A 10,243-nucleotide genomic window follows, 5' to 3' on the forward strand; every position below is an offset into this window, starting at 1 on the left:
TCAAAATGTGACATGCAGTATTTATTGCTTCAGCCCAGAAATATTTTGGTAGATCCGATTCGCACAACATGGTACGAGCCATATCTGCTAGTGTGCGATTCTTCCTCTCTACCACCCCATTTTGTTGGGGTGTTCTAGGTGCCGAGAAATTGTGATTGATACCATTTTCGTCACAAAACTTTTCAAAGTGCTGATTTTCAAACTCGGTACCATGATCACTCCTAATTGCTTTTAATTTAAGATTGAGTTCATTCGAAACTCTATTATGAAACTTGATAAAAGCGGGAAAGGACTCATCTTTATGTGCAAGAAATGAAACCCATGTAAAACGTGAAAAATCATCAATAATTACAAGACCAAATTTCTTACCCCATAGACTAGCAGTTCTAGTGGGTCCAAACAAGTCCATGTGAATTAGTTCCAAGGGTTTTGTTGTTGAGACTATGTTCTTAGACTTGAAAGAATTTCTTGTTTGTTTTCCTAATTGACATGCAGCACAAATTTTATTCTTTTCAAAGTCTATTTTTGGTAGTCCTTTAACTAGATCCTTTGTAATTAATTTAGAGATTAAATCCATACTAGCATGCCCTAACCTACGATGCCATAACCAACTAGTCTCATTGACTTTGGGATTCATGGCTACAAGACATTGGCCATCCTTCATGGTGAGATCATCAAGATCTACCATGTAAACATTTCCATGCCTATGTCCTGTGAGTATGATCTCATTATCAATTGGACTACTAATTATGCATAGTGATGATTCAAATGATACTTTAAATCCCTTGTCACAAAATTGACTTATACTTAATAAATTATGTTTTAGTCCATTAACTAACAATACATTATCAATGAATGAGGAGGGTGATATGGAGATTTTACCAACACCAATGATTCGGCCTTTAGCATTGTCTCCAAATGTGACTACACCTCCTTCTTTTGATTCCAAGGTGACGAAGAGACTCTTGTCACCGGTCATATGCCTTGAGCAGCCACTATCAAGATACCACATTCTCTTTTTATTTCCGGCTGCAAGGCATACCTGCAAAATGATCACGTGAAGCTCTTAGGTACCCAAGTTTTCTTGGGTCCTTCGTGGTTAGTGTAGTTGGTTCCCTTAGGCACCCATACTTTAGTTATGTTTTTAGCTTTCACAAATGTACTCTTGTTAGTTTGGATCTTTCTTTGAATACAAGAGTAGGCTTTATGTCCATTCTTTCCACAATGAAAGCATGTAGGTTTTTCAGTTTTTACATCTTTTGCTTTTACAAAGAAATTCTTTAGATACTTTTGTTGTTTGTTAGTTTTATATCCTAATCCGGCTTTATTAAAAACAGCTCATTGATTTGAAAGAATAAGATTTAATTTTTCAGAGCTTTGTGTAAATTTTTCAACAATTAGTTTGTACTTATGTACCTCATTCTTAAGATTCAAATTTTCTTTGACTAGTTCTTCCTTATCCTTTTTAAGAGATTCAACATTTTGTGCAAGTGAGGTATTATTATCGAGTAGGGATTTTACTTTTAGATTTAATTCCTTAATTACTGTTTTTGCCTTTTCATTTTCAATGGTAAGTTTTGAATTTTTGATTTCTAGGTTAGTAGTGTTAATATTTTTAACGTTCTCCTTTTCAATTAATAGGTTTTCAATATCTTCCTTCAGTTTTTGATTGGAGGCTTTTAATTCTTTATTTTTTGCTCCTAACATACTACAATCACCCATAAGTTCTTGAAAAGCTTCATACAATTCTTCTAAAGTAAAATTTATGGTTGGGTTTTGACATACCTTGTCGTCTTCGAACGCCATGAAGCACAAATTGGCGGTCTCTTCCTTCTCTTCCTCGGAGGATGATGTGTCACTATCATCCCATGTTGCCTTCAATGCCTTCTTCTTCTTCTTTCCAAAATACTTCTTTTGTTGAGGACATTCGGAACGAATGTGTCCCGGTCTCTTGCAATCATAGCATATGATTGGGTCTCTTTCTTTTTCCTTTTCTTTTTCCCAATCATTTCTCCCTCCAAATTTCTTTCTTGGGAAGGGTTTCTTTCTTCTCATGAATTTCTTAAACTTTCTTACTATCAAACCCAAGTCCTCATCTTGGCTTTCTTCTTCACTCTCACTACTCTCTTCTTCACACACACTTGAGGTAGCCTTGAGTGCGATTGTCTTTTTCTTCGGCAACTCTTCTTCATGTTGCTTCATCGTGAGCTCGTGCGTCATCAATGACCCCAAAAGTTGTTCTAGCCCCAAGGTGTTGAGGTCTTTGGCTTCTACGATCGCCGTGACCTTTGCTTCCCATGCTTTTGGCAAAGACCTGAGAATTTTACTCACAAGTTCCGGGTTAGTGTAAGATTTACCCAAGCTCTTTAAACCATTAATAATATCGATAAAGCGTGTAAACATGCATGTAATAGTTTCATTAGGTTCCATCTTAAACAATTCATATTTGTGAACTAGAATGTTCACTTTGGACTCTTTGACTTGATTTGTACCCTCGTGGGTAACTTCAAGCCTATCCCATATTTCCTTAGCGGAACTACATGTGGAGACTCTATTAAACTCATTTATATCTAAAGAACAAAATAATGAGTTCATGGCTCTCGAATTGAGTTGAGCCATCCTATCATCATTCTCATCCCAATCCTCCTCAGGTTTGGGAACTCGAATGCCATTAACCACGTGTGATGGTTCTTGTGGTCCCTTGACTATAACCCTCCACAAGGCATAGTCTTGTGCTTGAATGAAAATTCTCATTCTAGTCTTCCAATAGGTATAATTTGTCCCATTGAAGAGTGGAGGTCTATTGGTTGCTTGCCCCTCGGCAGGAACATTGTTAAAGGGTGTTGCCATCTAGATCTTTGGCTAAGACGGTTAGGTCTTTCAAGAAATACACAGAGCACCTGCTCTGATACCACTTGTTGCCCAGAGATGGTCACCCAAGAGGGGGGTGAATTGGGTGTTTTAAAATTTTTCGCCTAATTAAAAATAAAACACACAAATATATGCACTAAAGTAAAGAAGGAGGAATGAGAAAGGTCAATCGCAAACACAAGGTTTTATAGTGGTTCGGAGCTTCCACTGCTCCTACATCCACTCCCCAAATCATCTTTGGAAATTTCCACTATAATCCAAGATTACAGTACGGTAGTTTTGCGAGTTCACTACCTAACTCGTTGTTTTACACCGGGCTCACAACAAACCCTAACACCCCCAATTTCACTTAGGCTTGGGACGCCTTTCTCTTGTTCCAAGTCCCTTGACTGGAACAAGCACCACAATGAAAGAGTTTACACAGAAAAGAAAAGCTCTAGAAAAGCAAATATGGCAATGATGAACAATAGAATCCGGAAGAATCCTTTTGCCGTTGGAAGCATGGGAAATGGTGATTCTTCTGATGTGGATCGCGTAGATTTGAGTGTGAGCTTTGAATGCACGAGCGGAAGAGAGTGGTTGAGCTTGAAATCACTTGGGAAGCTTGAAAGCACTTGATTTCTTCACTTGAATGCACTCACTCCCTTGAACTTCTCTCTCTTGCTTCTCTCTTAAATGATCTAGCTTTTGGGTTGGTGAAAAGTTGTTTTGAAGCACTTAAGAGCTCCCTTTTATAGCCCAAAAAGCAAATATAGCCGTTAGAGATAAAGTAAAAGAGATTTGAAATTCAAACCAAACCTGTAAAAGTTGTCAGTCGCGTCCCAGGCGTTCCGGGGACGTCTCCGCTTCAACGAGAGACGTCTCGGCTACAAGATTTTACTTTTTACGTTGTCTGGGGTCGACTCGGCACTTTACGGGGACGACTCTGCTTGTTTGCATTTTTTGAATGGGGACGACTCCGCTGTCTCGAGATCGACTCCGCTTCTTTATCTCCGAAAAATATGTCCTCTGGAATTCCCTGAGAGAGCCGACTCCGCTCTTTCAGGGGACGTCTCCGCTGCCTTATCACCGAAAAAATCATTCTCTGGAAAACCCTGAGAGAGCCGTCTCCACTATTTTGGGGACGACTCGGGAAGTCTCCTTTTTACTTGTGGGGACGACTCTGCTTGCGGTGGGGACGTCTCGCGCATATCTCTTGAAAACTGCCTTTCTGCCGCCACTGAGAGAGTCGACTCCGCTACTGAGAGAGTCGACTCCGCTATCGTGGGGACGACTCGGCAGGTGCCGGGGACGTCTCCAAGTGTGCCAGTTCTTCCTGTTTGTGCCAGAGACGTCTCTGAGACTATCAGGAGACGTCTCGGCTGTCCCTGAACTTTTTCTTTCATCTCAAAAAATTCTTCAATAAATTCATAAAAATTATGGGAACTTGCCTAGACATTTTTTAACAATATTCTTAATAAAACACATGAATTTCTCAATTAAATTGTTAAGATAAATGGAATTATACTCTAGTGTTTTGTATTCATCAAAATCCATTAGGGGGTCAACAATTATCATTTACAATATATGAATACATAAAAGGTCAAAGGCTGGACTGGACTACTTCATTATAAAAGAAAAAGGTCAAAATTGGTCGGGCTCCATCTCTACAAGGTTGATGACTTTGGCAAGGTCACTCGACTTCATGGTGGCATCAAAAAGCAGAAGAGGAAGACCTACAGAAGCCTACTGCTTAGGTCTTGAAGGTTACCCACCTCATTGTCGCCGTTCACAACAGGGTCGAGGCTACTAAGGTCAACCTCGAAGAAGGGTCTTGACACCTAATTCTTGCATTCGTCGAAGCCCACTATGAAGGACTCAACTATGGTGAGGGTGAACATCACACGGTGGCTCTCCAATGTTTTGAACTTCCCCACAACCTCGAAAGCTCTCTTCTCGGTCTCGGTAGTGTGAATCGAAAGTCCTTCAGTTCTTTTTCTACTGTAACTGCCTGAAGCAGAGCCACTTTAGTTTTGATCTTTGATCTCGACCGCAAACTTGCTTCTAAAGGACCCCAATTTGGCCTCTGCCTCATTCACCCTCTCCTTAGCCGCTTGCAAAGCCAATCGGAGTATCTCTATGCATTGTTGAAGGCGTCTTTCTTGTGAAGTATCCAAGAAGATGTTATCCTTCAAGGAGAAAAAAGACAATTTGCAAAATGATTAATCTTCTCAAAGGAACAAAATGAGATAAGCTAAAAACAACCACCTGAGGATGATTCAAGATGATTCGGCTAGTCGGCTCTGTAGAAGTCTCTCAGTGTAATAGAAAGGACATTCAAAAGCCCTCCAGAAGTAGCGTATTTGTAGAGACTTTCTTCCTCCTTTTATAAAATTCTGGATGGCTTGGATTAAGCCGACTAGTCGTCTGGCCACCAGGATTAGCAGACACATGTCGCATCCCTACTCCTGATGGTCATCGCCTCGGGAGCAGAACATCTAGACTTGTCCTTCGAAGGACCACCACCTAGAAGTTGATGCCCTCTTCAAAGTGATATAGAGTTTGACAAGACGGTTATTTCCTTCACCAAAAATAAGGAAGGCGCTTCAAACTTGGAAGTGAGAAATGTTGGGAACCCGCTCATGCTGCAGAAAATTCAATTTTCAGATGGCAGCGGAATCGGCATAAGCGGGATTGACGTTCATCGCATGAACGTGTTTCAAGAACCCGTTCGTAGATAGATAAGAATTAAAACTTTTTAAAACATTAGAAGATCAGATCTTCACCTTGTGCGGGTAGATGATCACCGCAAACTGATGATCGTGGTTTTGGATGAAGGTTCGCTTGAAGCCGTTCAAGTGCCCGGCCTCTACGGGTATCCACACGAAGCAGGAACCGATCCAAGCTTTCTATCTTCCCGGGGTGCTAGCTCCCTTGCAGAGATAACTTTAGGTGGCTGATGTCTTCCCTTTGAATCAACCCTTGATTGTACTTGGGAGGAGGAAGAAGATGGAGCATCCAAGGAAGAAGATCACCAGGCTTTGCAGCCTTTATCTTTTTCCTGCGTTGGAAGAAGGAAGGGTGGAGGAAGGGAGCCGCCAAGCTTCTTCTTTTCTTCCTCTTTGCATGCGGCTGAAGACCAAGGGAGGAGAGGGGGCGACGGCTGAAAAGAAGAGGGCTTAAATGCCCTAGGGTGCCGCCACTCACTCCCTTTTAAAGGCATCTAGGGCTCCTACAATTTAGGAGCCCTTGATGTTTTACCAAGAGGGGCGCCGGCCCCTCTTGTGTTGCCGCACCAAAGAAGAAAAGGAGGAGGGGCGCAAGCCCCTCCTTCTTGTGATGCCCTAATCCTCTTTAAGTTAGGTTTGGAAGGCCCTAATATGGCTAAGCCCTAATCTAATTAGGCTTAGTCCAAGGGTGAACCAATTGGGTTTAATCAAGGTAAGTCCTATTCCAATTTAGAACTTAACAAACCATGACTCAATTGAACCCTTCAATCCTAATCTAATTAGGAGTCATCTTGATTCATTAGATTAATAATTAATTGCAACTTAAGAAACCCTAATCCAAATTAGGACTTATTTAATTTTTAGTCCTAATCCAATTAGGACTCTTATTTGAATCCGAAGTCCTAATCCAATTAGGACTTCTAGGAATCCTATTCTAAGTAGGAATCCAAATTGAATTCAAAATTCTAATCTAATTAGAATTGTGGGAATCCTACTCCAAGTAGGAATCTTAGTCCTACTCCAAGTAGGACTCCCAGTCCTAATCCAATTAGGACTCTAGGAATCCTACTCCAAGTAGAATTTGTGTTTTAAATCCAATTAATCAATTCCCATTCCTTCTTCAACTTATTATCAATCGAATTGATTACTCGTGATTCATAATCACTTTTCAACCCTCGGATCGGTCAATACTTCTAGTGTGTGCGACCCCATAAGTTCTATTCTGACTGGTAGTGAGATATATTGTGATCTTTATCTCAATATCATTGAAAAACTCCTTTCAATGGGTTGGAACGATTCCAACTCAACTCATTAGGGTTTATCGATCATCGAGACAATCCCTATGAGTCCCACCATCCACTAGTGACACCTAGCAGCATGTAGTGGCTACCCAGCAGAATAGAATGGTGAACCTCTAGGTGCAGTTATTGTGTGATACAGTCCTTCTATCGTGGATCCCTACAAGACGGAGGTCATGGATAACTCGTCAAACCTCTTCGTCTGTCATATGTCAAGATTTATTCGACTTAAGTTCGAGAGCGGAAAACTCTTTCTCCACTGTGCAATCTGCCCCGGCTGAGGTCTTACGAACTCAATCTTATAAATTACATAGGATCTCTCCTTATCTATCAAGGTCGATAAATTCCTTATAGGTGCATACCCTACTCCTACAGCGAACCTACTGCAGCCAATCTACACTGCATGGACCCATATGGCTGGAGACCATGTATGTGTGCAGTCAAACTACAATAACCTCACTGTGAGTAGCCGAAGCATCGCAGGTCAAAGGACCAGTCACACTACTGCAACATCAAGCAAGTCACTGACGAGTGGATAGACATCCAAGTGACTTCTTGTATTGGTCACGCTCAGTACCCTTGTTCTCTAACAAGCACCTGCACTATTACTTCAGTGTCCCTACACCGTGGACTCGAGTCTCGTCCATCCATAGAGAAAGTAATGTGTGCACTGATCTCATCGGATCGATCACCGTCCTCATGATGATCCATCGATCAGGAGCGTTTAGAAATTAATCACTAATGATACATGGCTCAAATTCTCAACTCTTGAGAATATGCATCATCATCTTATTAATTCCTTGGACGATTCATAGACACAATAATAATATGAATGAAAAAGATGTCTTTCATTTATTCAATAATAATAAAGTCAAGTACAAATTATGTCCTAAAATTAATAATGTGTCAGCCAAAATTGGCTTATAGGGCATACATCTAACAAGGAAAGCTAGTGATATGACAAAAAATAACCAAGGTGAGTGGCATGATTTGATTCGTCTAGCTCATGATCTATATGGAAATCCAAGAGCTATCAAAGACTCCCTAAGGTATTTTGGTAGGGACTTCCTAGCCGACTTGAAAGTTGGGACAAGTAGACTAGAAGCATCCAACCTCCAAAGCTAAATCTTCTCAGCTTGGCCCTGCGATTAATCAATTCATCAACCAACTCGAGCCGAGCAAAATCTTCTCATGGCAGATGCAGCTTGATTGCCCAAATATGCACGAGGTTCCAGCAATTCCATCATGTGCCAGGCGGTTGCAATACATTCCTAGATTGTTATACCACATCAATAGGTTGTTACAATATGACTCCGAGTTTGTTAGGATATGATCCTCATATGATTCAGGATTTTGAATATAAATGAACCTAATTCAGACCTTTCACGGAAGGTAACTATTGAGCCACTCTTTAATTCATCAAATATATATATATATATATATATATTGAATCACTCTATCACTCTAACTACTGAATAGCACTATCACTTAATTATTACCTAGTATTGGCATTACTCTATCTTTATCTTCTTCTTCTTCTTCCTCTTTCTCAAAAATTATTCTCTAACTTAAATATCAGAGGGCTAGTTAGAGCTAATCAAGCGAGCCCTATGACATTGTTTGTTGTCTTGCAGATCTATAGAAGCAGCCCACGTCATCGTTCTAGGTCGGCAGCAACATGTTCTATTGATTTCTTTATCTTTTCTATCTAACTGTGAAACAGTTGCATTATAAAGTCACACTAAACAAATTTCAGAGTCTAAAAAGCATTTTGCTTGTCTGAAATTAATTCGGATTGTGTGGCAGCCCAAAAGCTTCAATACGAGATGATCGCCCAGAGAAGCCACAACTTGCCTGTCTTCCCACGAATGTCGGTAAGGCATCACTTTCTAAGGCTTTATGTTCCCATTTCACAGCCCTCTCAGGCCCATCCCACCATGTCCGGTCGACCAAAGGAGCCTGGCAGGCTAAAAGATTCAGCTTTTTTCAAAAGCAAATAAAGGAAACCAGCAACCCCTGCAGCCAGCCTGACCCCTTGCGGTCCCACCACAAGCTCTGTCCTTTTTTCCGAGAGTTAACAGCTAAAGCTCAGCATGGCCCTCCTTATATTGGAACAGTTAAAACTTTCTTGAGTTTTTCTTTGATTTGTTAAGTGGCACAGGGAATTGCATGGGACTACGGAATCTATTGATTGTTTGTTATATCATTCAGAGAGAGCTTCTATAAATTATAAGGCCAGATCTCAACTTGGGGCGCACACCACGTTATGCAGTCTTTTCTAACTTCACGAAGTTAATTATTAACAATTAGGAGCGATGTATGATAACTAAACAAAAAGACTTTGATTACATGATCATTGCTTTTCTTTTCCTTACTAGAGCCCAATTAAATAATAAATAGAAAACTGGTTTTATTAATTTCTTTTAAAAATTTTCAAATTCCTGCATTTGTTTCTTGATTATAGACCTGTTAGCATTTAAATTTTGATTGCTCGGAGTTTTAGAATATATGGTTTGATGATGTCTATTTCATTTTTTCCATCAAAAATTAGTTAAAAAATAGTTTAACAAGTATGTTAAGTCATGTAGCTGCAAACTTTTTATCACTAATACATTAGTCCGCTAGAAAGTATTCCTCAAAACTGTCATTTACAATGATAAGGAATTTTAGTTCAAATATTAGAGGGTGGCTGTCCTAAACTTTAGTTCACATGGTACATCCTCTGGCATTTAAACAAGACGTTCGGGCGTTCGAATCTAAGCGACATCGCCCCTCGATAATCTTGGACCATTATTTATCCTTGATTTAGAAAAAAAAATCCTGGTTTCTAAACTACTAATTTGGAACTTTAGTCATTCCCGACCAGTTCCTACTGTGGATTCTTTCACAACACACACACACACACACACACAGAGATAGCTGATACCGTTGTTGAAGTTTATTAGATAAAAAAGAAACAGTAAAATAAAATGCCATTAAGACTACGTGGGAAGAGTTCATGATTGATTCAAAAGGGGCATGGGTGAAGAATATGTATCAAAATGAGTTTCCAATTGGCCTAAATCAAGCAAAATATACACTATGTTTGCTAATTATCAGAAGATCACTAACAGAAGTGTGTCAACTACTGTTTGAGATGTTATTTTAGATTAGATATGATACTATGTATGTATCTTTTTATATCATTTGCATGAAAACGAAAAGGCAACAATTAAGTTTGTCAAATCACCATAGTTTTATGCCAAGTAAGAAATCATCTGAGGATTAAATATAACAGATGTTGCCTAGCGTTCAGTATAAAAAATCATGTTTCTTATTCACTTACCATGATGGAAAAATAGAAAAATAAATTTAAAAAAAGTAATT

This window comes from Phoenix dactylifera, chromosome 6 (genome assembly GCF_051530095.1).
Source record: "Phoenix dactylifera cultivar Ajwa chromosome 6, Ajwa_hap1_PhDact_Kaust_v1.1, whole genome shotgun sequence".
NCBI classification, from domain to species: Eukaryota; Viridiplantae; Streptophyta; class Magnoliopsida; order Arecales; family Arecaceae; genus Phoenix; species Phoenix dactylifera.